This window comes from Ictidomys tridecemlineatus, chromosome 5 (assembly GCF_052094955.1).
Source record: "Ictidomys tridecemlineatus isolate mIctTri1 chromosome 5, mIctTri1.hap1, whole genome shotgun sequence".
Lineage (NCBI taxonomy): Eukaryota > Metazoa > Chordata > Mammalia > Rodentia > Sciuridae > Ictidomys > Ictidomys tridecemlineatus.
Window position 1 is genome coordinate 2,644,079 of NC_135481.1, and position 26,738 is coordinate 2,670,816.

The window sequence follows — 26,738 nt, forward strand, 5'->3', positions numbered from 1 at the left end:
ATTTTAGATTATTCTGGTGAAAATACTGAGATGCGGGGTTTGATAAGTTGTAGAATTTCTTGTCTCTAACAAAAAAAAAATCATTTTTCTTCTTTAGGGAAACAGAGCAGGTTATAAGTGGTTTACAAACCAGTGTTTTCTGTTTCATGAAGACAAGCAAAGATTCTGAAGGACTGAATCAGCCGGGGTTTCCAACTACCTCAACATGGATCATGGCTACACAGCAAAGTCCACTTATAGGGCCTGGCATACCACCCAGGACAACGCCTGTCAGTGTGACTGTTACATAGACCCACTGTGAGAAGAGCCCAGGTATCACCTCTGGTCCAACTTTTCTATTTTATTAATTTTATTTTTCTCATTGACATAATATTTGTCCATTTTGTGAGGTATAACATGACGTTTTGACTTGAGTAATGATCAAATCATTTTAATCAGCATAAACATCACACTGAAACTACAATTTCTTTAGGGTAAGTACTTCAAAGTCCTCTCTTCTAGCTATTTTGAGATACATAATGCATAATGTTAGCTGTAGTCACTCTATTTTGCAATACAAACCAAGAACTAAACCAGCCACAGTGGTGTATGTCTGTAATCCCTGGGACTTAGGAGGCTGAGGCAGGAGAATCACAAGTTTGAGGCCAGTCTGGGAAACTAAGCAAGAACTTATCTCAAAATAAAAAGTAAAAAGGACTGGGGGATTTGCTCAGTGCCCCTGGGTTCAATCCCCAGTACTGAAAAATAATTGTTGTTCAAAAACAAAAATCACCAGAACCAATTTCTCCTATCGAACTGGAACTTAGTACCTGTTGGCCACTTCCTCCTTACTCCACCCACAAATACAATAATAAGCACACAATTAATGAGAATTGGGGGCTTTTTCTGCAGCCTAAGAAGACAGAAAAGCATGTTCTTCCCAAAATTCTTCCCAGTGACTTGGAATTGAGGTTTATAAATGGAAACAAAAATTGCTTTCATGTGTTTGGATTTCTTATTATGTTTATAACTGCTGAATACCACTGGACTAGATTTCTGGTTTTGTTTTTAGCAATGTGTTATGATCCTTTTCCTTATTGCTAGCAGCAGAAATACTTCCCCAAAGTCAGACAGGTATTAGCACTACAATTTCTCTACCTGGAAATATTTCTTTGGTGTTACTTTATTTCTTGACTTTAGAGTCCTGTGTATTAATCATACTCAGGGGGGCAATTGGCATATGAAGATGGTTCATAACTATGGCTGGAACATCTATCTATCCCTTTCATGGACAGTTGTGGTTCTAGTCATGACCCTGTGAGCACCCACAGAGAAAATCCCAGGAACATAGAGTTCCCACAGGAGGTTGCTGGATGGGGAGTGAGTGGGCTGGGTGGGGAGTGAGTGGGTGAGGGTATGCGAGCCAAAAGGACGCCTTCATCCATGCACAAACTCAGTGCTGATGAGTCATCAGGGAGCAGTTAACCTACTGTGTCGCTGGACAGCAGGCAGTGGCAGTAGTAGTCCAAGCTCCCACTGGAGAGGTCTCGCTCCTTCTGCAACATTGGAGACTTTTAAAAAATTTATTTCTTACAATTTTAATTGATAAATAATTGTATCTGTGAGTGGACCACAAAGTGATGTTTTGATATATGTACACACACATATTGTGGAATGATTCATTCAAGCTATTTAACATGTCCAACACCTCACACACTGGTGTGTGTGTGTGTGTGTGTGTGTGTGTGTGTGTGTAATCTATTCTTTTCAATTTTGAAATACACAATACATTATCATTAGCTACAGTCACCATGCTGTGCAATAGATTCCTAGAACTCACTCCTGCCGTCCATCTGAAACTTTGCATCCTTTGACCAACATCTAGCCTTTACATCTGGCACTCTTCAGCCCCTGGCAATCATCTACTCTGCTTCTAAGAGACTTTTTGAGATTCCACATACATGTTGAGAATCTTTAATTTGAAAATCTCAAATGCTCCAAAACCAGAAACTTTTTGAATGCCTGTGTAATGCTACTAGTGAAAAATTCCACACCAGATTTCAGGTGATACATTTCATTCAAAACACAGCTTCACTAAAAATACAGTATAAAATTGCCTTTTGGCTATGTGTGTAGGGTATATACAAAATAAAAATAAATTCTGTGTTCAGATTTGGATCCTATCCCCAACATATCTCATAATGCATATGTAAACATTACAAAATATGAAAATAAGTCCCAAACACTTCTGACCCCAAGAATTTTAAATTTTTACTTGGAGACAGAAATGGGCAGAGGCTACAAAGCTTGGGAGCCATCACAGTGCTGGCCTCAGGGGTTCTCCTTCCAAGAGGCTGCCTAGTCGTCATATCAGTGAGGAGTCCTTGCTTAGGAAGACTTGTATTGTGTGTATTCTTTTGCCACTGTGGTGGCTCCCAAGCTTTCTAGCCTCTGCCCATCCCTATCTCCAAGTTTTTCAAGAGTTCTGTGTTTCCATTTTTATATTTTATGCTAGGGTTTTCATTTTAAATTAAAAATTTGAAGACTCTTTCATGAAGACCAGATACCCACACTGCTGTACTGGAGGGTGGACAGTGGGACCACAGGCCCTATCAGTGGGCTTGTGTGAATACACACAAGAATATATTGATACGTGTGAGCACATACAATGAATTCCATTTTTATGGGTGTGTCTATAATTTACCAATTTCTTTTAAAAAATGATAAATAAATAGAAAGAAGACCAATGGAGTAAAAGAAGGGGAAGAGGGGTGGGAGGAAGAATGGAAAGGGGAAATACTGGGGAATGAAATGGAGCAAATTGTACTGTACATAAACATGAATATGTCAAAATGAACCACACTATTATGTATAATTACAATGCACCAATAAAAACAAACAGAAAAGAACTATTAATTGATTTCTTTATCTCTATACTCTAAGAAATTTTAAGAATGGAAGCAACGCCTGTAAGAATCTTGTTGCTTTTTAAAAAATTTTTAATTGACAAAAATAATTGTAGGGCAGGACACAGTGGCACATGCCTTACAGGCACATCCCAGCGGTTTGAGAGGTTGAGGCAGAAGAATCGTGAGTTCAGAGCCAACCTTATAAACAGCAAAGTGCTAAGCAACTCAGTGAAAACCTGTCTCTAAATGAAATACAAAAAAAAAAAAAAAAAAGGGCTGGGGATGTGCCTCAGTGGTTGAGTCCTCCTTAGTTCAATCCCTGGTGCCCCCCCCCCCAAAAAAAATAATTGTATATATTTATGGGGCACAACGTAATGTTTAGTAAACACATTGTAGAGCAATTAAATCAAACTGGTTGGGCTGGGGATGTGGCTCAAGCGGTAGCGCGCTCGCCTGGTATGCGTGCGGCCTAGGTTCGATCCTCAGCAACCACATACAAATAAGGATGTTGTGTACGCTGAAAACTAAAAAATAAATATTAAAATTCTCTTTCTCTATAAAAAATATAAATAAATAAATAAAACTGGTTAAATTCACTGCCTCTCCTACTTATTATGTACTTATTGTAGGTACTGGGGATTGAAGCCAGAGGTGCACTACCACTGAGCTACAGCCCCAGTCCTTTTATTTTTGAGACAAGATCTTGCTAAGTTGTCAAGGATGGCCTCCAAATTTCAATCCTCCTGCCTCAGCCTCCTGGGAATATAGGTGTGCAAAACCACACCTAGCTACTTACCATAAGTAATTTAAAAAACTATTGTCATTATGATATGAAACCTGGATGGGGATAGGGTAGGGTGGGTGAGGTGCTCATTTTAAGCAAAACACTCAAAGAAGGTTATTTTTTTTTAAGAGAGAGAGAGAGAATTTTTTTTTAAATATTTATTTTTTAGTTTTCGGTGGACACAACATCTTTGTTTGTATGTGGTTCGGAGGATCAAACCCAGGCCACAGGCATGCCAGGCGAGCGCACTACCGCTTGAGCCACATCCCAGCCTTCAAGGAAGGTTATTAATCCAAACAAATAACTCATTAATTATGGTGAATATTTAATGCACCATTAAAAACAAAATGCAAAAATATCACTGAGGAAGAAAATTGACATTTTAAATAAAGAAGAAATCACCATTACTGAGTTTCCCTTTGGCTTCAGATTCCAGTAAGCTTCATCAAGTTTTCAGAATCCTAGACACATGAGCTCCTTCTCTTTCCCACCTTGACCGTCCTGGCATTGCCCAACAACTCTGTACCTTAATAACTGTGTCCTTCCTTCACTAGGACCTACCTGCCTCCTGTTCCTACCTCCCACTCCATCGCACCACTTCCTCCCTTCCTTTTTTCCTATTTTTAATTTTTTTTAAGTATAATCATATATAATTACAGGGTATGTAGTGATATTATGACATGTGTACCTTGTAAAATGAATGAATCAAGCAAAATTTAACATATCTACCACCTTAAACACTGATCATGCATGTGTTCTATTTAACTGTGATTTTGTGCCCTTTGACCAACCCCTCCCATTCCCTCCAACCCCTCCGCCTCTGCAAACCACCATTCTACTCTCTGCTGCTACGCATTCAGTTGTTTTAGATTCCCCATATTAGGGACTTCAAATAAGTAAGATATTTGTCTTTCTGTGCCTGGCTCATTTCATTTAGCATTTTGTTCTCCAAGTCCATCTATATTGTCACCAGTGACAGGATTTTCTTCTTCTGGAAAGCTGGATAGCATTCCACTGTATATATTTTCCAAGTTCTCTTTATTCATTCATGCACTGATGAACCAATCCCATAACTTGGCTATTATGAATAGCACTGCAGTGAACAGGGGAGTGCAGATGTCTCTTCGACATACTGATTACATTTCCTTTGGATATATACCCAGAAGTGGGATTGCTGGATCATATGGTAGTTCTATTTTTAATTGTTTTTATTCTTGTTTTTGTAATTGAGACACAATATTTGTACATCTTTTAAAAATATGGAATGCCTCACAAATTTGCATGTCATCCTTGCACAGGGGCCATGCTAATCTTCCCTGTATCGTTCCAATTTTAGTATATGTGCTGCCAAAGAGAGCACTATTTTTAAGTTTTTGAAGAACTTCCATGCTGTTTTCCATAATGGCTGTACTAATTTACATTCCCACCAACAGCATAAAAGGATTCCACAAATGCACATTGAATGAAGGATACAGTCTGCATTCAGCTTGCAATGTAAGCTGATGGTGAAAGGAAAAATGTGTTGATGAGGGACAGCATGTTCCTGGGGTAGCTCTGGCCAGTAAAGACAAAGTGAGTTATTGGGGCTGCCTACTTAGGGGTAGAAATTTGTACAAGGGGACCCTTGGATTTGGTAAGTCTGCTCTGGATGAACAACAACAAAAAAAAATTTTAAGAAATTAATCTGAAAGAGAAACCTCTGGGGTGACAATATATCCTCTGCAGAGAACAGTTAGGTGCACACAGGGGTGGGGAGGTGAAGGGGGTCCCAGGAAGGCAGGGCTGGATATCAAATCTTTATCCCCATGTGTACTGCACATTTCCTGTGCACAAATGAATTATACGGTGTGTTCTGTATGAGAAGGCCACTCATCCCCTAGGTCGGCTGGACACTAAGGGAGAAGCCAAAGGCACAGTGTCCAGTGCCTTTTAGGTTAAATCCTAGAATCAACAATTAGGAGGTACACAGCCCATAGCATCTCTTGAGCCTCAGCATTCCTAAGTGCAAAGTGAGAACAGAGACAGTGTGGTGCCTGTGTCCCAGGTGGGTGCTGTGGCTATGATAAGACGCATGTTATCACTTGGCACTCTGTGTGCAATATCAAGAGCACTGTATACCACTAGTGAGTGTGAAGCTCTGGAGATGTGTGTGCACACTCACGTGAAAAAGTCACTCCAATTTAACATGCAGATAGCAAAAATATCACAAGAGTTCCCCCCATTTATCATGCCCCAATTTGCTCAACCTGCTAAAATTTTCCAATATGGTGTGGAATGGCTTGCTTTTAGGGAAAATACACCTTTCAAATCTCTAAAGCACTCCAGCACTGTTGCACCTACAACTTAGCTGGCCATTTTCCTGGGCAGGAACAGAGTCACAACTGACCCAGTAGAGGCCCCCAGTGTTAGCCTCTGAACACTGATGGATGTATCTAACAGCAAACAAGAGCCATGTATCAGTAAATCTCCTTGGTAATTGATTGATTGCCTGATAACAGATCCAGGTTGGTAAGTAGGTTGTCACCTGCATCACCGTCCTGTATTCCAAAGTCGAGGAATACATCAACATTTTAATAATAACACGAGGAACATGTGCTCCACATGATGAGGGCATGTGATCTGCTGAAGTTCCACATGAAATACAAAGCCATCTTTGTTCACTGGGAGCCTTTTAAAATTATTTTCCTGCATTAAATCAGTAAAATGTTGCTTTAGAGTAAGACTGGGAACTCTAGGTCTGAATGCTTTTCTATTTGAAACAGAACAGAAATTGGGCAAAATGCCCTGTAGAAACACATGGGTTTGCCCGCCCACCCCAAAGTACAGGCTGGGTTGTTCGTAACATCCAGAACACAGTGCAGCTGGGCTGCAGTGCTCTGAGCTTTCTTCTTGAAACTGTAGATGACCTCATTCTAACACCCACTGTTAATTTTTTGTTGAAAAATACAAGGCAGGGGGACTGGGTTTGTGGCTCAGTGGTTGAGCGCTTGCCTGGCATGTGTGAGGCCCTGGGTTCGATCCTTAGCACCACATATAAACAAAGAAATAAAGTAAAAATCCACTGGCAACTAAAGAAAGGAAGGAAGGAAGGAAGGAAGGAAGGAAGGAAGGAAGGAAGGAAGGAAGGAAGGAAGGAAGGAAGGAAGGAAGGAAGGAAGAAAAATACAAGGCAGGTTCTCTCAGGCCTGTAAGGATCTCTTCTGGCTATGAAGTAGTCTTTGAGACCACTAGAATCATTAGTTAGTGTGTCCTGTGACTGCAGCAACAGATTACCGCAAACTGAATTCATCATTCTGTGGGTCAGAATTCCAGCACATGCTCTCACTGAGCTAAAATCAGGGTCTCAGCAGGACTGCATTCCCCTCTGGAGGCTCTAGGGGAAAATCCATCTCCCCAGCACTTCCAGCTGATGGAGGCCACTTGCTTTCTCTGGCTTGTGGTCCCTTCCCTCCTTTTCAAGTCAGTGATGGCAGGCAAGTAGGTCTCTTTCACTGAGCTGCTGTTTCTGTGGTTCTCTTCTGACTCTTGCTTCTGCCTTAAGGACCCTTGTGACTACATTGGGCCTAACCTGATAACCAAAATAATTTCTTTACCGTGAGAGTCTGATTATCACTTTAATTCCCTATGCTATGTAAACTAAAATATTCACAAGTCCGGAGGACTGTGGTTTGCACATCTTTGGGGGTCATTATTCTGCTTAAAACAAATCGTGAACAGAACTTAGATAAAACTGTATTTTACATATGAGAAAAATATAGCCAATATACACTGAGGTGTGCTGTTTTAATGGATTTGTCCAGAACTCAGTTTCCACCTTTTATCTGCATAGCATTTCTGTTGTATTAGGTATTATAAGTCGCCTAGAAATGATTTAAAGTGTTCAAGAGGATGTACACAGATTATATGGAAAAGCTATATCATTTTACATAAGGGTTTTGAGCATCCATGGTTGTTATCAATGGTGAATCATGAAACCAATCCTGGATGGATACAGAGAGACAATTATAGTTCTCTTCTAAGGGAAAAACATGAGTAAATGCTGAATCCATATTAAAAAAAAAAAAAGAATGAAGATGTAGCTATTTTCCTTTCCAATCTCACTTAAATCTAGGAATTATTGAACACTTCACAATTTGCTTGATGAAAACAAGGTCCTACTTTTACTTTGAGAGAAAACAAAGAAAAATCTTTATTATGATTTATATGTGAAGTGCCCCCCCGCAAAACTCACGTGTGATACAAGAATTTTCAGAGGTGAAACAATTAGATTGTAAGAGGTGTAGCCTAATCAGTATGGGTTAACTGGGCAGAAACTGTAGGCCAAAAGGGTGTGGCTGGAGGAAGCAGGTCATTGGAGTGTATCCTTGGTGAGGGGGAGAGGTAGCAGGGGAGAGGAGGCAAGCACGCGTGCCCCCCACCCCCCCACCAGTCACCATGTCCTGAGATGCTTTCCTCTGCCATGCCCTTCTTTAATGATGTTCTGCCTCATCTCAGGCTCAGAGCTATGGAGTTGGCCAACCACGCACTAAACTTCTGAAATTGTAAGCCAAAATAAACTTTCCTTTCTCTAAGTTGTTCTTGTCAGGTCTTTTGGTCATAGCAACACAAAAGTTGACTAAAACTGTCACAAGCCATCTGTGGGCTATGTGAGGATTGTGTTGCGCATAGTAGCCTCTTGAGGTATTTCCTGGCTCTGTGAACTCCCTGTCAGGGACTGAATACATAATGCAGGTGCACCTCCACCTCTAGCTCTAAAATTCCACACAGTACCTGAGATGGGTGTGACTCGCCAAGATGTCAATCAATCTGCTGACCAGGAGACATCACGAAGCAAGACTACATCCTTGAAACCTTATCCCCCTCTGACATCTTCACTATAAAATTAAAGATATGTGGGCTCCCAGTTTCTTTTCCAGCGCTCTTTCCAGCATGGATGCGGACCCTTAAGGTCGCAGAGCCATCCCTCAATCTGAAAAACTGCTCTCTGTGTCACGTGATTTTTCACAGCTTTCTTAGCTTAATATTTCAACCAGCTCTTTTAAGCCCAGCTCATCTTGTCTGTGCGGGTCGTTGGCGAGACTAAGTACTTACCATTCCCCCAATTCCCAAGCAGAGATGTGAGGAATAGGTATTTTAGAATCAAAATGGGTGGCATGTCCGTTTTTATTTGGAATGGCTTTCCCAAGCTATTTAACTCTTTGTTTTCAAGCATAATAAGGAATGTCCTTAATTTTGCAAATGAAAATGACATTGCCATTATTCTTCCCTGAATATTGAGACTATTTTCAGTTCTAAGATGTCTTCTCATTGTTGCTTTTGCTTTTCATCAAGGTTTCATAATGGTTATACTGTCCTGAAGGATATTCTGGATTAATGATCAACAAAAGATTGTCTCAACACTTTGGATGACAGCTCTCACGGAAAAGTCTCCACTTCATCTTTGTTTCACATGTGTGAAAACAGTATATGTAAGTCACTACTGATTCTCAAACTGGTAATTTTATATCACTACTTTTCCCCTGGAAGTGACCCGCCTGGATCTATGATATCTGTATGTCAGTGTTATGCCAAATGCTGTACACTCTTCCGGGGAACCCAGAAAAGTTTCAGTTGGCTCCTTCCTTCCTTCTTTCTTTCTGTACTGGAGATTGAATCCAGGGACTTGTATAAGCTGGGCAAGTGCTCTACCACAGAACAACACTTCCAGACCTGGAAGCATTTCTTGAACAGGGGGAATTTAAGTTTAGGATTAGAAGGGGGAGGATTCACCAAAGTTAAAGTCAAAGCAGGCTTTACTGGTCTTTGCAGAAGAACTTAAAGCAGTTAGGAGGACAAGACCACTGGATGTGGAGAAGCCACATATGGTAGTAAGGTCCTGATGGAGCGGGGACAAGTCATCACAGAATATGGGCACACTCTGAGGACATGCTGCCTGGATGAGAGTATTCCTCTTGTGTCCTCAAGCATCAGCCCTGCAGGAAGTTCTTGTCTATTCTCTAAGCCAGAGCATCTCCCTGTGGCTGCAGGGAGTCAAGGGCAGAGAGGACGCTCTCTATGAGAAAAGTCCAGCTAAGTGTGAGGGTTGCAGGTCCCAAAAACTGTCTCCTGGAGATAAGATACAGGAGGAAGTATATGATTGGTGGTGGGGAGGAAGGTGTCCTCCCTAAACATTCAGGGGTAACACATGGTAGAGAAATGCCAGCCATTGACTTTACTCTTATTTCTCTCAGGAATGAATGAATCTTCCTTTAAAATCAACAAGCAAAAACAAAAATCTTAATTTAAGAAATCATCCCATTTCATCAAAAATTTGCTGTGAGCTTAAAAGAATAAACATGGGGAAATTTTACTTTGTATAAAAATTATTTTTTGGCAAAGTTTCTATCTTCCAAGTCACACATAAATTACATTTCTGTTTTAAATGTTTCATTTTTATTCATTTCCCCTTCTCTTTTTGGGAAAACCTCAAACTTGCTCAGAGTTCCATGTGTTCAGCATGGGCTTTTCACCAGGCTTGGGCTGGCAGATGGTAAGTAATTCCAGGACCACATGAAGCTTTGCTCTGGAGCAACACACGAACTTAAGCATGGACTTACTGTTAAAAATGCCAAAATAGAGAATCAATGACAGAGATCAGAAACCAGGAGCCCTTCTTCCCAAGGCCTTTACTCTCAGTTCCACCCCTGCACAGAAGCCACTTGGGTAGTTAAATTAGGGATGGTCACCCAAAGGGGAAGTGGCCTGCCTTGGCCATGACAAGTTGTGAGTCATCCACATTGCAGATGGATGACAGCATTTCAGGTAGATCTAGGACACAGGTGACAAGCTACTGGAACAGAAGAAATTCATTGCAAAAATTTTTTTAATGAAATTTTTTTAAAAAAGTCACAAGACATTTATTTTGGATCCTCCTTTTTAAAAGTCAAGGTCACCCACTAGAGAGGAAGGATGGCTCAGTTTTCCACTCTCATTTGTAGATAACTCCCAATGATCCATGACAATGAATGGGGGTCAGAGCAGGAAAATCACCCTTGAGCTCCTTATCTCCCCCAAACCTTCTAATACAATCCATTGTTGGAAAGGCCAACAACCTGGTTCAAGATTCCCTAAGTTTTCCTGAATCCTGGTCATCCGATAGTGCAGAAGTTATTACCTCCCCTCACAAAAAATGATAAAAACAGTGGGGCTGGTGAAGCAGAGCCCACAGGAAGGATGGGAGGATGGCTCAAGTGAGTTTCCCACCAGTAATGGAACATGAGGTGGCCACGTTGGTCAGCATTCCCACTGTGAATTGGCAGTTCAAGCTCAAGCCCAGTCCGATGTTGATGCCTGAAAATTTTATGGTTCCCTTAAGTCTGAGGATGTTCTAGGAAATGGGTATCTATATATTTGTTTTCAAACAAAGCAATGCCTACAGGGTTCTGGGTACATGGGCTGTTTTGCCAACATTAAAAATACATGTTGATGAAAACTGGCCAAGGAAAACAGTAGCCAAACTGAACTCATATTTTATATCCAACGGGACTTTGCCTCGTATCTGTTTATAATTGGCCCAATATTGACAAGGGGTGTGTATACCACAGTCAGAAAACTGGGCAAACACAGTTCTGAACAGGATGGTGAGACATGGGCTGTCCACGGTCTAAAGCAAAGCTTTCCACAGGAAGCACAATCCCTGTGAGTCCAGTGGGTGGCCACCAAGTGGGTGTTGCCTCATCACCAGAGCCAGGAAGATGAGGCACTGTAAAGACCCAAACACTATAAAGTATACCCAGGAGCTAGGTGGAAGGCATTCTACATCAAACCGCAACCGTAGGAAAGCAAAGTGAGGAGTGACAGTCTAATTTGAATAAGCAGAAGCCTCTCAGCTCTATCATAACTAAGTTGTACATTTCCCATATTTTAAAATTTATTTTTATAAAAATAAAAGTTGTATTATTATTGTTATTATTATTATAACGTGTATGTGTGTGTGTGTGTGTGTGTGTGTGTGTGTGTTACTGGAGATGAAATCCAGGATCTTGTGCATGTTGGGCAAGTGCTCTACCATTGGCATACCCTCAGCCCCACAAGTGGTAAATTTTAATGAGGCAGAGGAGTCATGGTCTCAAGCAGGAGTCACCTACAGACAGCCTTGAGGGCACCTTAGCAGGAATTTTACTTCATAAGACGTATTGGAGTTCATTAATACCTTCAAGATAATAGGATCCAGCAAAACATAGGTCCAAAAGAATTCAATGTGGTTGGAACCTAAAGGTGGCCATGGTGATTGGCAGTAGGAACACAGCTCAGGAAGCGCAGAAGGGAGCTGTCAGCCTGCAGGCAGACAGGGATAGCTCAGGGCTGCTGCTGGCTTTTTACACATGAGGGACCTGGGCTGAACAAGAGGAAGAGGCCCAGAGGCCAACTTACTGCCAGATGTTGGCTAAGAGAGGGATGGATTCCTCGAAGCCTAAGGCAAGAGTTAAGAGAAGGAAGGAGAGGAAGAACAGAGGTCCTTGAGGGGATGGCAAAGAAGAAGAGAGAGAAAATGAACAGCGTGGGGGCACAACAAGCCTCCGCGGACTGCCATCTGGAAGCCCTGCACCCCAGTGTCTATCCAGCTTTCACAGGAGGTCCATCGACACAGCAGAGAATGAACTTCTCTCAAAGACAATGCATACTCTCATACTCTCATCTCTGCTACCTTTTAAGTGTTTGTGGCAAGTCCAACATACAGGTGGAAAATGATCTGAAAATATACAAGAAAGGAAATGAAAAAGCACTTGTGAGATCGTGGGGAGAAAACAGTGTAGGGCCAGAGACACAATGAGTTTCGGAAGTTCGGGGACCACACACTGTGGTTTAACTGAAACACAGACACCAAGTCCCAAGTGGCCTCCCGGTGCCTCCTTAGTTCACTGTGTGTCTGGCTGTACCTGGCCTGCTCGCCACTCTGCTAGGACAGAGACAGCTCAGACCTGCCCCAGTGCTGTAATAAGCTGAGGCACACTGCTGGAAGATACCAGAGAGCTTTGCGCTGAGGCCCCGGCCAGTGCACAGGATCCTGCAGGACTGTGATTCTCACTCAGTATACACTTCCTGCCTGTCCCTAGATGCCTCCTCTGAAATTGGCCAAAATATAATCGGGAAACAGTGAACATTTCTAAGAGCAAAGATGACAGAAACTAGAAGTTAGAACCAAACTTCAGTGATTGTTTTTTGATTTTTTTTTCACATTTTCATTTTAGTGTCTGCTTTTTTTTTTTTTTTTTAACAGTTTCCTTAAGTACTAACCATTCTCTGGTGAAGAGCACGGTATCAATCACACTTAAAAATAACAAGTCAGGAAACAGGAACCGCACTCAGATTCTCACCCTGTTAAAGAACACTTTTGTAGTTTGGATATCAAGCCCTGTACCCAGTACAAAGCTCTGTTTGTTTCAGCTTTGTAATGTAGAGTGTTATGTTCTACAGTTGCTATACAATCACTTTGAGGAAACATTACTACAAAAATAAATAAGCTTCTTTTCTCATTCAAAGCAAGGGAAAATAACAAAGACGCCCTAAGTACACCCACAAACCTTTTCCAAGAACACTTGCATTTGTTCTTGAGCCCATAAGAATTCTTTGCTGATGATATCAAAGCCCTTTAATTTATCTGCAATCAATCTGACTTAAACAGAGGAAAAAATACTCATTTTGTTCCAATTTAAACTAAAGGAGGCTATTTGTTTTTGTTTGGGGGGCTGTCTTAATTTTTCTTTGAACACAAGGGAATATACCATATTCTGAACATTGCGCTATTATTCTCTTGACTGTGGAAAGATAATAAATTGAGGCAAACACATTATTAATTTCTAAGCTGGAATTTTTTAGAAGAGATAAAGTGTAATTTTATTTTCAAAAATGTCCGCATACAAACTTTAAACCCTTTAAATGTAGGATTTATCTTCTACCAAACAAGTAAGAAACACACCTTTAAAAATGGTTTTTGGACACTGGACGGGGCAATGATTTGTGAGGTGGTGATGAGCAAGGGAAGCACTATGTTTGCCTCAATTTATTATCTGAAAAAAGTCCCGAGTCAACAGGACAAGACAGGAAACAAGGAGGAGTCTCTGGTCTTTCTTCATGTGAAGGGACAGAGCTGAGCACCCAGGTAGGCAGAAGCAACTAGAGTCTGACCAGAAAGAGAGCTCTGGATGTCTGCAGAGGGCACCCCCTGAAGTTTCTGGCTAAGTTTTAATCTGTGCATGCAGGTGAGGAAATTATCCACAGCTGGATAAAGAACCACCAGCAAAAAGCAAAGGAAACAATTCCTGGGGTTTACTACAGTTCATAAATTGTCCTTGCTCTCACCAGCCAGGGAAGAAAAACTAAATTAACAGGACATCAGACAGAGTAATTCAATGGTTATTATCTCAACAGTGGGGAGAAAAGAACCCTTGGATAAAGACTTCTCTGATCTGACCTTAAAAAGGTTAAAAGTAAGCTTCCCTAGGACCAAACTGCTCTGAGTAAATTAACTGCATTATAAAAGAAAGTTCAAGAACATTTATGTCCAATGAACATTTTGTTCATTTTTATGAACAAAAATGGCCAGCACTCTAAAATATAAAATTCACCATATTAAGTTTCATTAAAAAATTTGCAAGAATGCAAAGAAGCAACAAAATAGAGATCCAGAAATGACACCAATGATAAAATGAATAGACAAGGCCATTAAAAAGAACTGTGATATATCCATATATCCAAGAAGCTACAGGAAAGATTAAGTACAGACATAAAGTGAATTTTTTTATTTCTTTACTTTTTATTTGTTTATTTTCATGTGATGCTGAGGATCAAACCGAGTGCCTCAAACATGCTAGGCAAGCATTCTACCACTAAGGTATAAACCCAGCCCCTGAAGTAAATTTAAAAAGGTAGGGGGAGAGGACTGGGGCTGTAGCTCAGAGGCAGGGGGCTTGCCTAGCATGCGTGAGGCACTGGGTTCGATCCTCTCAGCACCACATAAAAGTAAAAACAAATGAAATAAAAGCATTCTGTCCTTCTACAACTACAAAAAAAAAAAAAAAGATTTAAAAAAAATTATTGAAGATTGGAATCAAACTTATAGAGTTGAAAAAAGCGCTGCATAAGATTAATAATAGTGGATCACACAAAATGAAAGTTACTGAACTTGAAGACACAGAAATAGAAGTTATTCCACACAAAACTCAGATTTTAAAAAGAAAAGAGAGATGGGGGGAAGTACAGAGAACATCAGTAAACTCGGGTCAACCTCTAGTAGCCGTGTGTGTGTGTGTGTGTGTGTGTGTGTGTGTGTGTGTGAGAGAGAGAGAGAGAGAGAGAGAGAGAGAGAGATTAAAATTCAGAGGAGTGAAGCACAAAAAAATGATTGAGGAAATAATGACCAAAAATTTCCAAATGTAATGAAAATCTTATAACTACAGCTTGAAAATATTCAGTAAAGTCCAAGCATAAGAAACAAGGAAAAAAAAAACTACACCCAGGCTCATCATATTCAAACTGCTCAAAATTGATGGTAGGCAGAACAAAATCATAAAAACAGAATTAGAAGGATAAATGATGATAAACATGATGACAAAATCTCGTGGAAAACAATGAAGCAAAAAGATAAAACTAAAAGAACTTGTTTAAAGACCTAAACAATAGGGCTGTAGCTCTGCAGCAGAGCCTTGCCCAACACATGTAAGGCACTGGGTTCAATCCTTAGCACCACACAAAAATAATAAAAGTATGCCGTCCATCTATAGCTACAATTTTTTTTTTAAGAACTAAATGATAATTGTCAACCTGCAATTCTACATCTAGGGAAAATATATTTTAAAAACAAAGACAAAATAAAGACTTTCCCGGACGTAGAGAAAGGATTCACCACAGACACACCTGCAGGATGGGAATCCTTCTGGCAGAAGAAAAATGGAGCCTGAGAAAATTGGCAGGTACTCAAGGCTTGGGAGGTAACAAACAAAAATGGTAAAGTATCATCTGCCTGGTTTTACCAATGACACCTGCAGGTCAGCACCACTGAAACTGGAGTCCAAACCCCATTTATCCTTTTTCCTCAGCACTGTCCATAATAACTAGGACCTTACTTACCTGTGTTTCTTTAAAGTTGTTCTAGAAAACACCTACCTATTTCCTTCTGAGGGCTGGGGATTTTCAGGATTTCAACAAAGCTGGACTAACAGGAGCCAGTTACTTTAATATGTAACTGAATAAGCCTTCTTAAACAACACCAACATGGATTGCCCCTGGAACTATTCTTTGTGGCTTTAGGAACTCATTTTGTGTTTAAACACAGGAAATTTTATCTTCAGACTGAGAACAGGTGGAAGAAGACAAAGGCAGAACCAGCCATAGTACTGGGTACTGTGAAGTTTGTTAAGAGTTTAGGACCAATGTTGAGAAATAAATGGGAAAATGCACAAGTAGATGTGTGTGCGTGCTTATGAGTGTGCACACGCATGTGCAGTACTTATAAACAGGAAATACCCATCTGATTTATGAACAACATGTATGTAGGAAGGTTCTCTCAAGTAATCAGAATACCCTTTTAGGGAAAATGATGCTACAGTCGAGTTCCTGCTGGTTGTTAAAATTGACTTGATTCAACATGACTCTCTCTACCCTCTGTGCCCTCTAGCAAATTTATACCAAACCACTGGGCATTCAGAAGTTCAGTTTTGTAACACTCAATTGCTATTGTCCATCACAACAAAAAGAAAGCCAGAAAGAGATGCCTACTCAAACAATCCAATTAGACAAGGTTATTAATCAGTTGAGATAACCAATTTTCAAAATGATTTCTATTATTTTAAGTATCAGAGCAGACAATTATGTGAGGGCTTTTCAGGACATGACTTTCCATGCCAGGCATGACAGTACAGCAAGAAGACAGAAAATCAGGGGTGGGAATGTAAGGAGAGGTAGGGCATACCCTGGAATCCACCCCCAGCACAAGAAAGAAGAAAAGAGAGGGAGGTGGGGGTGGGGGGGAGGGGGAGGGGGAAGAGAGAAAGAAAGAGAGAAAGAAAGAAAGAAAGAAAGAAAGAAAGAAAGAAAGAAAGAAAGAAAGAAAGAAAGAAAGAAAGAAAGAGAGAAAGAGAGAAAGAGAGAAAGAGAGAAAGAAAGAAAGAGAATATATCATCTTTGGTATTTATCAGCAGATGTAAAATTGCAGAATTATAAAACATAAAGAACATTTGAGTTTCTCTTTTCCAATTCTTACCTAAATACTCCAAATTATATCCTGGTTATTTCAGAAACACGTGCTAAAAGCAAACTAAGGAATGAATTCCGCCCCCCAAAAGAGAAAGAAATTTATTAGGTTTATTTTAAATGATTATGTTTTCTACATACATGAAAAATGTCTCTTTCCAAGAAAATAAAAAGTGTCAGGCATGTTAAACAAGAAATGGGCTTTATTTATTAGCTATTTAGGGGAAATGGGAACTTTACAAAGCAATTGGCTGGCTTGCCTAGGATAACACATTTTTACTTTAAATAAGATAAAATCTCTGTGCTTTAATTGACTTTTTTTTTTTCAGTTCTGACTCTTGTAAATAAAATGTGCCTTTCCAAAGCTAGCCTGATAATCTGAGGTCAACCATGATAGTTGTATATCATGAAAGAGTTTCAAGAAGGAAAATTACTGAAATGTTTCTTATGCAAAGATTTCCATGGTAGTTTGACTAGGATGCCTATAAACTTATAAGAAAATTAAGAATACTTTTAAATGTGAGATACACCTGTTTCTTTACTAACCTTAATATTTAGAATTTAAAGTGTTTGAAGTTGGCAATTAGAGAGAAAACTCACGAATGAAATGAAAGCTTTTATGTTGCTCTTCTGACTGCTTTCAAAACAAAGGAGCTGGGATGGAGCTCGGTGATACAATGATTGCTTATTGCACACAAGACTTCGATCATCAGCATAGTGGAAATTTATGTAAAATCGAATAAACTCAAAAGTTTTTGTTTTTTTTACTTTTTACCCTTTCTGGCTGTGCTTGTATTATAAAATTGTTTTTGAGAGAGAGAGAGAGAGAGAGAGAGAGAGAGAGAGAGAGAGAGAGAGAGAGAGAGAATTTTTAATATTTATTTTTTAGTTTTCTGCAGACACAACATCTTTGTTTGTATGTGTTGCTGAGGATCGAACCCGGGCTGCATGCATGCCAGGCGAGCGTGCTACCGCTTGAGCCACATCCCCAGCCCCCATAAAATTGTTTTTTCATAAAATAAAAATTCAGATTTCTGCTGATAGCCACAGTAAAAATTTTTAAGAGTTGAAATTTATTTAACATTTTCAGAAATGTTGCCAGTCCTTTAATACCTCTTGAAAAGGTAATGAGCAACCATGCTTAAATATTTTAGCTACCTCTCTCTAATCCCTGAACGTTTATAGTCATGCTATACAGACTGAAGATTGTGTGATAGTACAAAATATACTAACAAATGAGGAAAAATTGTGCTTTGCTTTTTTCTTATTAAAAACATTAGTTTTTGTGGATGTTTTTGTTGTTTGTTGTTGATTGGGTTGTTTAGTTGTGATACTGGGGATTGAACCCAGGGCCTTATGAGTGCTAAATAACCAGGGAACTAAAGCCCTATTCATTGGTTAATTGTGATGGCAGTGCTGGCAATCCAACCCAGAGTCTCATGCATATTAGACAACTACTCCACCACTGAACTACATTCCCAGTCCTAGACTAATTTTTGAGTTGTGCCCTACGTTGAAGTGAAAAGATCTAAAAGATTAAAGCAGTGGGTTATGAACTCCCAATTTTACCCCAAATGCAGATTGCAGAATCACGTCGGTTACACATCCACAATTTTACATAATGCCCTATTAGTAATTGTTGTATTCTGCTACCTTTCCTATAACCCACTTCAATCTCTTGTATGAAATATGATATGTCAAGAGCTTTGTAATGTTGTGAGCAACCAATAAAAAAAAATCATAAAAAATATAAATAAATAAAAGATTAAAGCATTATTCTCTTATTTAGGAAGAAACTTCCCCCCTAAAAAGGCTGGTTTAAGAATAAGTGTTAGTATAAGAATAGTCCACAATGAAACTCACCATCATGTATATCCACCTTCTCTCTCTCTCTCTCTCTCTCTCTCTCTCTCTCTCTCTCTCTCTCTCACACACACACACACACACACACACACACACAGAGAGAGCTGTAAGTAAATAGGAGAAAGATCAGTAGAGTAGAGGGAAGGGACCAAGGGACCAGGGGGAGGGGGAGGGGAGGGAAAGGGGAAGTATTGGGGACTGAATTAGAACAAATTATATTCCATGCTTTTGTAATTTTGTCAGAATGAACCTTAATGTTTTATATAACTAAAAAGAACCAAGAAAAATAAATCACATTCCACAACTGCATCTAAAAACAAAACAAAACAAACAACAACCACAAAAACAGGTGTTAGAATTCCTTCTATCATTTAAATTGCTGGCTATACAAGACATGTACCACTAATTTAGAATTTGGTAATGTGTAGTGGAAAAAAATCCTGTGTGAATTTTATAAATTGGTTCCTCTATATCATCTACTACCTAAAATGCAATTTTCCTTCTCACACCTTTTTGAACTATACAAAAACTATACAATTGGAAAGTAAAACCATTAACTAGAACAATTTAAGAAATCCACATTACACAATGTATACATATCAAAACATAACACAGTATCCATTAATGTATTCTATTTTTATGTTTTTATGTATCAGTTAAAAACTGGAAAAAAAAATCAATTCCCAATAGTAGAAAGACTATTAACATGGAAACACTATACTTATGAATGAGAGAAAAGAAGAAGAAAAGGGAAAGAAAACTCAAATTACCAATGTAAATTTCACTAAGCACACTTAATCTTACAAGTGTCTAAATATGACTGATAAAATAACCCACAGTGGGAATAGCTGCCCAACTGTACAAAAGTTTTTTTACTCCTCACTCTCTAAATCCACTGAGGGTACATCTGGGAAGACACTGATCACAAGGGGTTAAAAGAAATAATGAAATTTAAGGATCAACTCAAGTCTTGAAGCAACAGGGATATCCAGTTGTACACACTATTTAACCTTTCCTGGGGTCAGGTTTCTTTAAAATGGGAATGAGGCCACAGAGGGCTCTTGTAAAGACTAAATGTGCTAAATAATTTGAAGGGTTACTTGTCCAATTCGTAGTGTGCTATAAAGAATGTGTAAACTAAAATTCTATTTGTAATCTATATTCCTATAAATAGAATATACTAAACTGTACTTATTTTCTTCAGTAGAACTAAGTTTTAATATTTTAATTGGCTGAATTTTCATAATTTGTTTAAAACACCTGAAGATAAATTCACAAGTTGTATATATGTGTGAGTTCATATATGTGTTCACACATACACATCTTGGAAAATAATTCATATCATCACTCATTTCATCTTAAATCCTATGAAAACAATCTCTCTCTCTCTCTTTTTTTTTTTACACAATACCTTTATTTTATTCATTTAGTTTTATGTGGTGCTGAGGATCGAACCCAGGGCCTCACATGTGCTAGGCAAGCGCTCTATTGCTGAGCCACAACTCCAGCCCCTGAAAACAATTTTTAGTGATAATTTAAAATGATTTTTTAATTAAAAAAAATCTTAACTTTTTTTTAATGCAAACAACTTTTTTTTTATGTGTATATGGTGCTAGCGATTGAACCCAGGGCATATGAGGCAAGCACCCAACCAACTGAGCCACATCCCCAACTCTTATGCAAACAATTTTGAAAAGTCAAAATATTTCCTCTTATAGGAGAGTAACTAAGAAGCAGATTAAAAATAAATGTTTTAATTTGAAAAATATACATTATAGAACATATGTATGAAAAAAAACTTGAAAGTAACAATTTATATGAAACAAATATTTTTAGATAAAAGTCATTTAAGAAATAGGGCATATTATAGAGATAAATATAAATATGATAGAACCACCATGATCATAACTAAAAACTTAAGATAGTAAGATTCACATGAACAATGTCATTTGTGCATCAAAAATTTGGAGAAGAGGTTTGTCCAGAAAAAGTAGTCCATTCACAGTAGCTCAACAAATTATAAAATGTGAAGAAATAAAAATTTATGTACTTATGTTTTATATATTTGTGTATGTATTTCTCCATGTAGATTTTCCATTCAGATTCTATATGGAGAAAGCAGTCATGTTTTTGAAATGATTTAAAAAGAAAAACTTGCCAAATACAAAAACCCTCCAAGAATTAAATGGAAACACTCTGTATTACTATTGATTCTCCTTAAAAGAACCAAATCAAACCTCCAAAGAAAGGGAGGGAACATGACAATAATTCTAATACTTACAGGAAAAAATAAAGTGAAAATTCCCCCAAATAATTAAATGGTGGAAATTTTTACCACCACATGGAAAAAAAATGTTAACAAACATGGGAGATAAGATCGGATCTGTGGACTGAAGTAAAAAGATTTACCAAATAAATACAAAGGTAGGATTTTAAATTGGTGAAGAAAGGAGAATTCAATAAATGCCTCTTGGGGCAATTTATTCTACAAAAGGGAAAAGAGTACCTCCATCTATACAAAACACACTTTAAAAGTAAAAGGTAAGTTTAAAAATAGAACCACAGCCAGGGCTGGGGAGGTAGCTCAGTAGTAGAGCACTTGGCTAACATGCATGAGGTCTGAGTTTGATGCCAGTACCACAGGGGGAAAAAAATCATATGCAAACAGATGAATACAAGTGATTACTTGCCTGAAACTTTGGGATTTGAAAGAATATTTTAAGTTTAGAAAGTATAAAAAAGGACAAGACTGTTACATATTTGAGAATACAAAATTTTCCAACTTTTATATGTTAAAAAATACAAAAATATCCTTAATGGGCTGGGGATATAACTCAGTGGTAGGGCTCTTGCCTGGCATGTGTGAGGCCCTGGGTCCATCCCTAGTACTGACAAGAAGGAAAGGAAGAAAAATAAAAATCTTAACAAAATTGACAGTAATATTAAAGTACAAAGATTTGACAGATAAAAATTAATATACATTATGGTCATGTATCTACGTGTCCTATACATTTAAAGTAATGGGCTGGGGTTGTAGTGGTGGAGCACTGGCCTAGCATGCATGAGGCCCTGGAGTCCTACTCCCAGTGCTGCAAAAATAAAGTATTAAAAAAAAAAAAAACACCACTTTTAAATGACAAAATAAACATCTAGGGCTAGTAACCTTAAAGAAACAATGTTGAATCTTATTAGCCCTCAGAGATACAAATTAAATACAAGGAGATATCTTGTTGGCCTGTCTTAAGGCAAAAACTAAATTAAACAGGCTGGGAAGCCCTATGTGAGCATTTTGACAATGCCATTTATTATTGGAGAGAGCTTTAGTAGCTCTAGACAGACAAAGGCACCAAGATCTGCCTTCAAGGATGCATGACCATTACAATGTTCAAATGAGTGAAGCAAATGGTGATGATCTGGTGAGCAGAACTTTGTAATTTTTAAAAATCACATTTTTGCAGAATAGTTTGATAGGGAAAGCACTAATAATAATGTGATGGACATAGGATAGAAAACTATAGGTACACCAGGGCTGAAATGTAGTTCATTGGTAGAACACTTGCCTAGTATTCTGGGTTAGATCAATAACTGGGGAAGAAAAAAATACAACTATAGATTCACCAAAAAGATAGCAATATCTGTGCCAGAAGGTTGCACATGGATGTTGTTTTCTTTTGTACTACTCTATGTTCCAAATGACCCATAGTAAAAAAATATACACATTTTAGAATCACAAAAATGTGTTAATTACCCACATACATTGTATGGTGCTAAGTTGTTATGCAGTACCTTCTGAAAATACAGCTAATGATAAATAATAATTATGTTTATTTCAATACCATATTGAAATTTTAACTTGGATGTGTAACAGTTTATGAATTTTATTTGTCTGACCTAGGCTGTCCTCCTATCCCTGCTGACCTAATGTTCAAAGTGCCAGGCAGTTCATAAGGATGTGTTACACTTTTGCCTATCTCAAAATCGGGCTATATTAGGCACATAATATTCCCATTTTATAGAGGAACACATATATGTATACATACAGACAGAATCATAGAACCTATAGTTTAGAAAAGTAATGCCATTTGAGAAAACTGACTTTCAACTAATTATTTTCCCTCACTTTTTACCTATATAAAGCAGTGTTATCATCAATTCACAGCTGAATAAATAAACATTTAACTGTGGTTAATCAAAGCTTAAACTAAACTGAATAACTAATTCAACCTAAAATAAAAACAAATTCATTTCCTATGTAATGTTTTTCTTAACATTAGACTTTTCAACTAAGCTTGTAAATTTCACCTCCAGTAAGTTATGAACCATTCCACCTACACAAGAACTCTTGATACTGTGCAATGTATAAACTTTCAGAAGTTAACCAAATATTTAAGAAAACAACTCTTAAAAAATATCCTAGTAAATGTTTGGATTCATAAACTTAAAACAAAAGTGAAAGAGATGGCTGGGGTTGCCTAGCACGTGTGAGGCACTGGGTTACATTCTCAGCACCACATAAAAATAAATAAAGTAAAGGTATTGGTCCATCTACAACCAAAGGGGGAAAATTTTTAAGTGAAAAAGAAAATAGTTTGAGTTTGAAAAATCTTATAATGTTTTCAAATTAATGAGGGGCTTAATTTTAAAAAAAAAAGATCTGGCTTCAAGATAGATCAAAGGCTAGGTGCGGTAGCACACACCTGAAATAGCAGCAGCTCTGGAGGCTGAGGCAGAATGATTCTGAGTTCAAAGCCAGCCTCAGCAAAAGTGAGGCGCTAAGCAACTCAGTGAGACCCTGTCTCTGTATAAAATACAAAATAGGGCTGGGGGTGTGGCTTGGCGGCCAAGTACCACTCGACCACTTGATTGAATTCAATCCCTGGAACCTCCCACCCCCACCCCCTTCCCCCGCAAAAAGCAAAGGCTAAGACAGAGAGGTAAGCTATCTGGCTGAATGACAAAGGTATACAACACAGAGTCCATCAGGAAAAACTAGGAGACTTTCTAATCATTATCTGACCATTAAGGTAATCAAGCACAGTCTTCAGGTTTTATTACAAGACAAAGAATGCAGACTTCAGAGACCTGGTTTAGAAAAATCAATAAACAACAATAGTAACAAAAGGCAGCAACAAACTCTGGGGAAGGGAGTATGTCAGATTTTCATAATTTCTATACTATTTTAGTTTTTCTGTCATTTTTATCAAAATAAAAAGTGGGACATAAAAATAAACAAGAAAAGGCTGCCTGTACACTGAAAATACTTTCCTCAAGTGAGCTCAGGTGTTGGACTAACTAGACAAGACAAATATGCTCAAAGAACTAAAGAAAACCAGGTCTAAAGAGCTAAAGGGAAGGGCTGGGGTTGTAGCTCAGTGGTAGAGCGCTTACCTTGCATGAATGGGCACTGGGTTCAATCCTCAGCACCACAAAAATTTAAATAAAATAAAGGTATTGTGTCCATCTGCAACTAAAATTTCTTAGAAAAAGAGCTAAAGGGAAGCACAGCAATGTATCAAAAAAACTAGAATATCAATAAAGAGAGAGAGAAATATAAAAAGGAACCAAGTAAAAATTCTGGAAAAGTACAATAACCAAAATGAAAAACTAAGAAGTTCGTTAGTATATTTCTGAGCAGAGAGAAGAAAAAAAATCAGCAAATTTGGAAATAAATCTAATGAGATTGTTCAGTATGAAAAACAGGAAAATGAAGGAATACCAACAGGACCTCAAGATCCAAAGAACACCATTAAGCATATAGATGCCTGAATAATTACAGTTCCAGAAAAGAGATAAAATCCATTTCAAGAAATAATGACTGAAAACTTCCCAAATTCACCTAAAACACAATGAATATAACTCCAGATAAGGTAACCTAAAAAAATATCTAAACTTATGTATATAAAAATCAAACGTCAAAAGCCCAACACCCTACTTTCAGTAAGGAATAGAGAGAATTTTGAGAAAATCAAGAGAGAAGTGATTCATCTTGTACAGAAGAACTTCATGGAGGACAAAAGAGAGTTAAGAGACAGTTTCAAGATGCTGAAAAAAAAACTGTTAGTCTCTAATTTTATACCCTCCCTACTCCCCCCAAAAAACCATTAAAACATAAATGCAAATTTGACATTCTAAGATAAACAAAAACTGAGCAAATTTACCACCAGTAGAACTCTCCAAGAAATAATAAAAGGAAATATTCAAGTTACCTTGACAGTAACTTGAACACACCTGAAGAAATAAACAGCACAAGCAAAATAATCTACTCAGTTTTTATAAACATAAAAACAAAACTCCCCCCCATCCTTCATTTAAAAGACAAAAGCATACAACAATACTTACAAGTCTGTGGTGGTGAACATATGAGGCATAAATATGTCATGGAATGACAACACCAGCACAAGGGGTGGGGAGAAGTGCAAATGAAGCTCTGTAAGAGCAAAGTTGTTTTTTTTTTTAATAGTACTCTAATTAAGGTAATACTTATATGAATTAGATTACTATACATTAAAATACTAATTAAAAAATCCTCAAGGCCACCACCAAGAAAATATAAAAATAATTTTAAAATGACAAATGGATAAAAATGGTATACCAGAAAACATCTACTTAACAACAACAACAAAAAAAAGAGGGCAGCAATGGAGGAATAGAGGAGCAACAACAACAAATACATAAGACACAATGAAAGGGCTGGGGATGTGGCTCAAGCGGTAGTGCGCTCGCCTGGCATGCGTATAGCCCGGGTTCGATCCTCAGCGCCACATACAAACAAAGATGTTGTGTCCGCCAAAAACTAAAAAATAAATATTAAAAATTCTCTCCTCTCTCTCTCTCTCTCTCTCTCTCTCTCTCTCTCTCTCTCTCAAAAAAATGTTAGAAAATGATCTTTAAAAAAAGACACAATGAAAGCAAATCACAAAATGGTAGACTTATATTCTACCTTCTCAGCAAGCACATTTAGTGTAAATGAATCAAACTCAACAATAAAAAGGCAGAGACTGATGCAGCTGATTAAACACACACACACACACATATACTCACATTGCCTGTATGCTAACAATAAAAAAACTTTACATTTAGAAATATAAGTAAGTTGAAAGTAAAAGAATAGAAAAAGACATACCATGCAAAAATCAACAAAAGAGACCTGGATTGGCTGTTTTTGTTATTTGAAAAAGTAGACTTTAAAACAAACAAATAAAAATGACACTTTAGATAAAGAAGGACGCTGTATAATGAGAAAGGAGTAAATCCATCAGAAATTTCTAACCGTTACATACATGTCTAACTGCACTATGTGCATTTGTGCATAAATACACAAACTCCTAAAAACACATGAAGCAGAAAGCAACAGAACTGAACAATAATACAATGCAAAGATTGTAAGTGGAAACTCCAGAACCCTACTTTCAATGATAAATCACAACAAGCAGAAAACCAATGAGGAAATGAAAGACTTGAACAATTTTGTAAACAAATTAGACCTAACAGCTACACAGAATACTCTGATCAAGGACAGAAAATACACCTTCTTCTTAAATTCAGGTGGAATGCTCTGTAGTGCAGGTCACACCCTAAAATACCTGAGGAAGTTAGAAGAATCAATATCATACCAATGCTCTCAAAGAGTTTGTAAAAGAAATCAACTAAAGAAGCAACTTTAGAAAGTACATAAATATGGACACTAAATAATATACTTTTAAGTACCAATGAATCAAAGAGGAAATAATAAAGGTGAATGCAAACAAAAACATAACAAACCAAAAATTATGGGATACAGCTAACGTAGTGTTTAGAGAGAAATTTAACATCCTATATTTAATGTCATTTTAATTATTTTATCCTATCATAAGCATTTCTATGTAGTTGAAAATATTTTAAATATAACTTAATAAAGGACATAATATCCCAACAAATGAACATGAAATAATATCTATTCTGCTGATATAGCAACATTTATATTATGTTCTACT

General features: G+C 37.9%; 1 protein-coding gene and 1 non-coding gene across 4 annotated transcripts in view; both read right to left on the reverse strand.

Moving 5' to 3' along the window:
- Nucleotides 1-26,738, reverse strand: part of Atp10a (ATPase phospholipid transporting 10A (putative)) — a 189,852-nt gene that overhangs the window by 125,739 nt on the left and 37,375 nt on the right. The window lies entirely within an intron of this gene.
- Nucleotides 4,926-5,032, reverse strand: LOC120887131 (U6 spliceosomal RNA). The gene has a single exon (XR_005730279.1). It is a non-coding gene; the product is annotated as a U6 spliceosomal RNA (small nuclear RNA).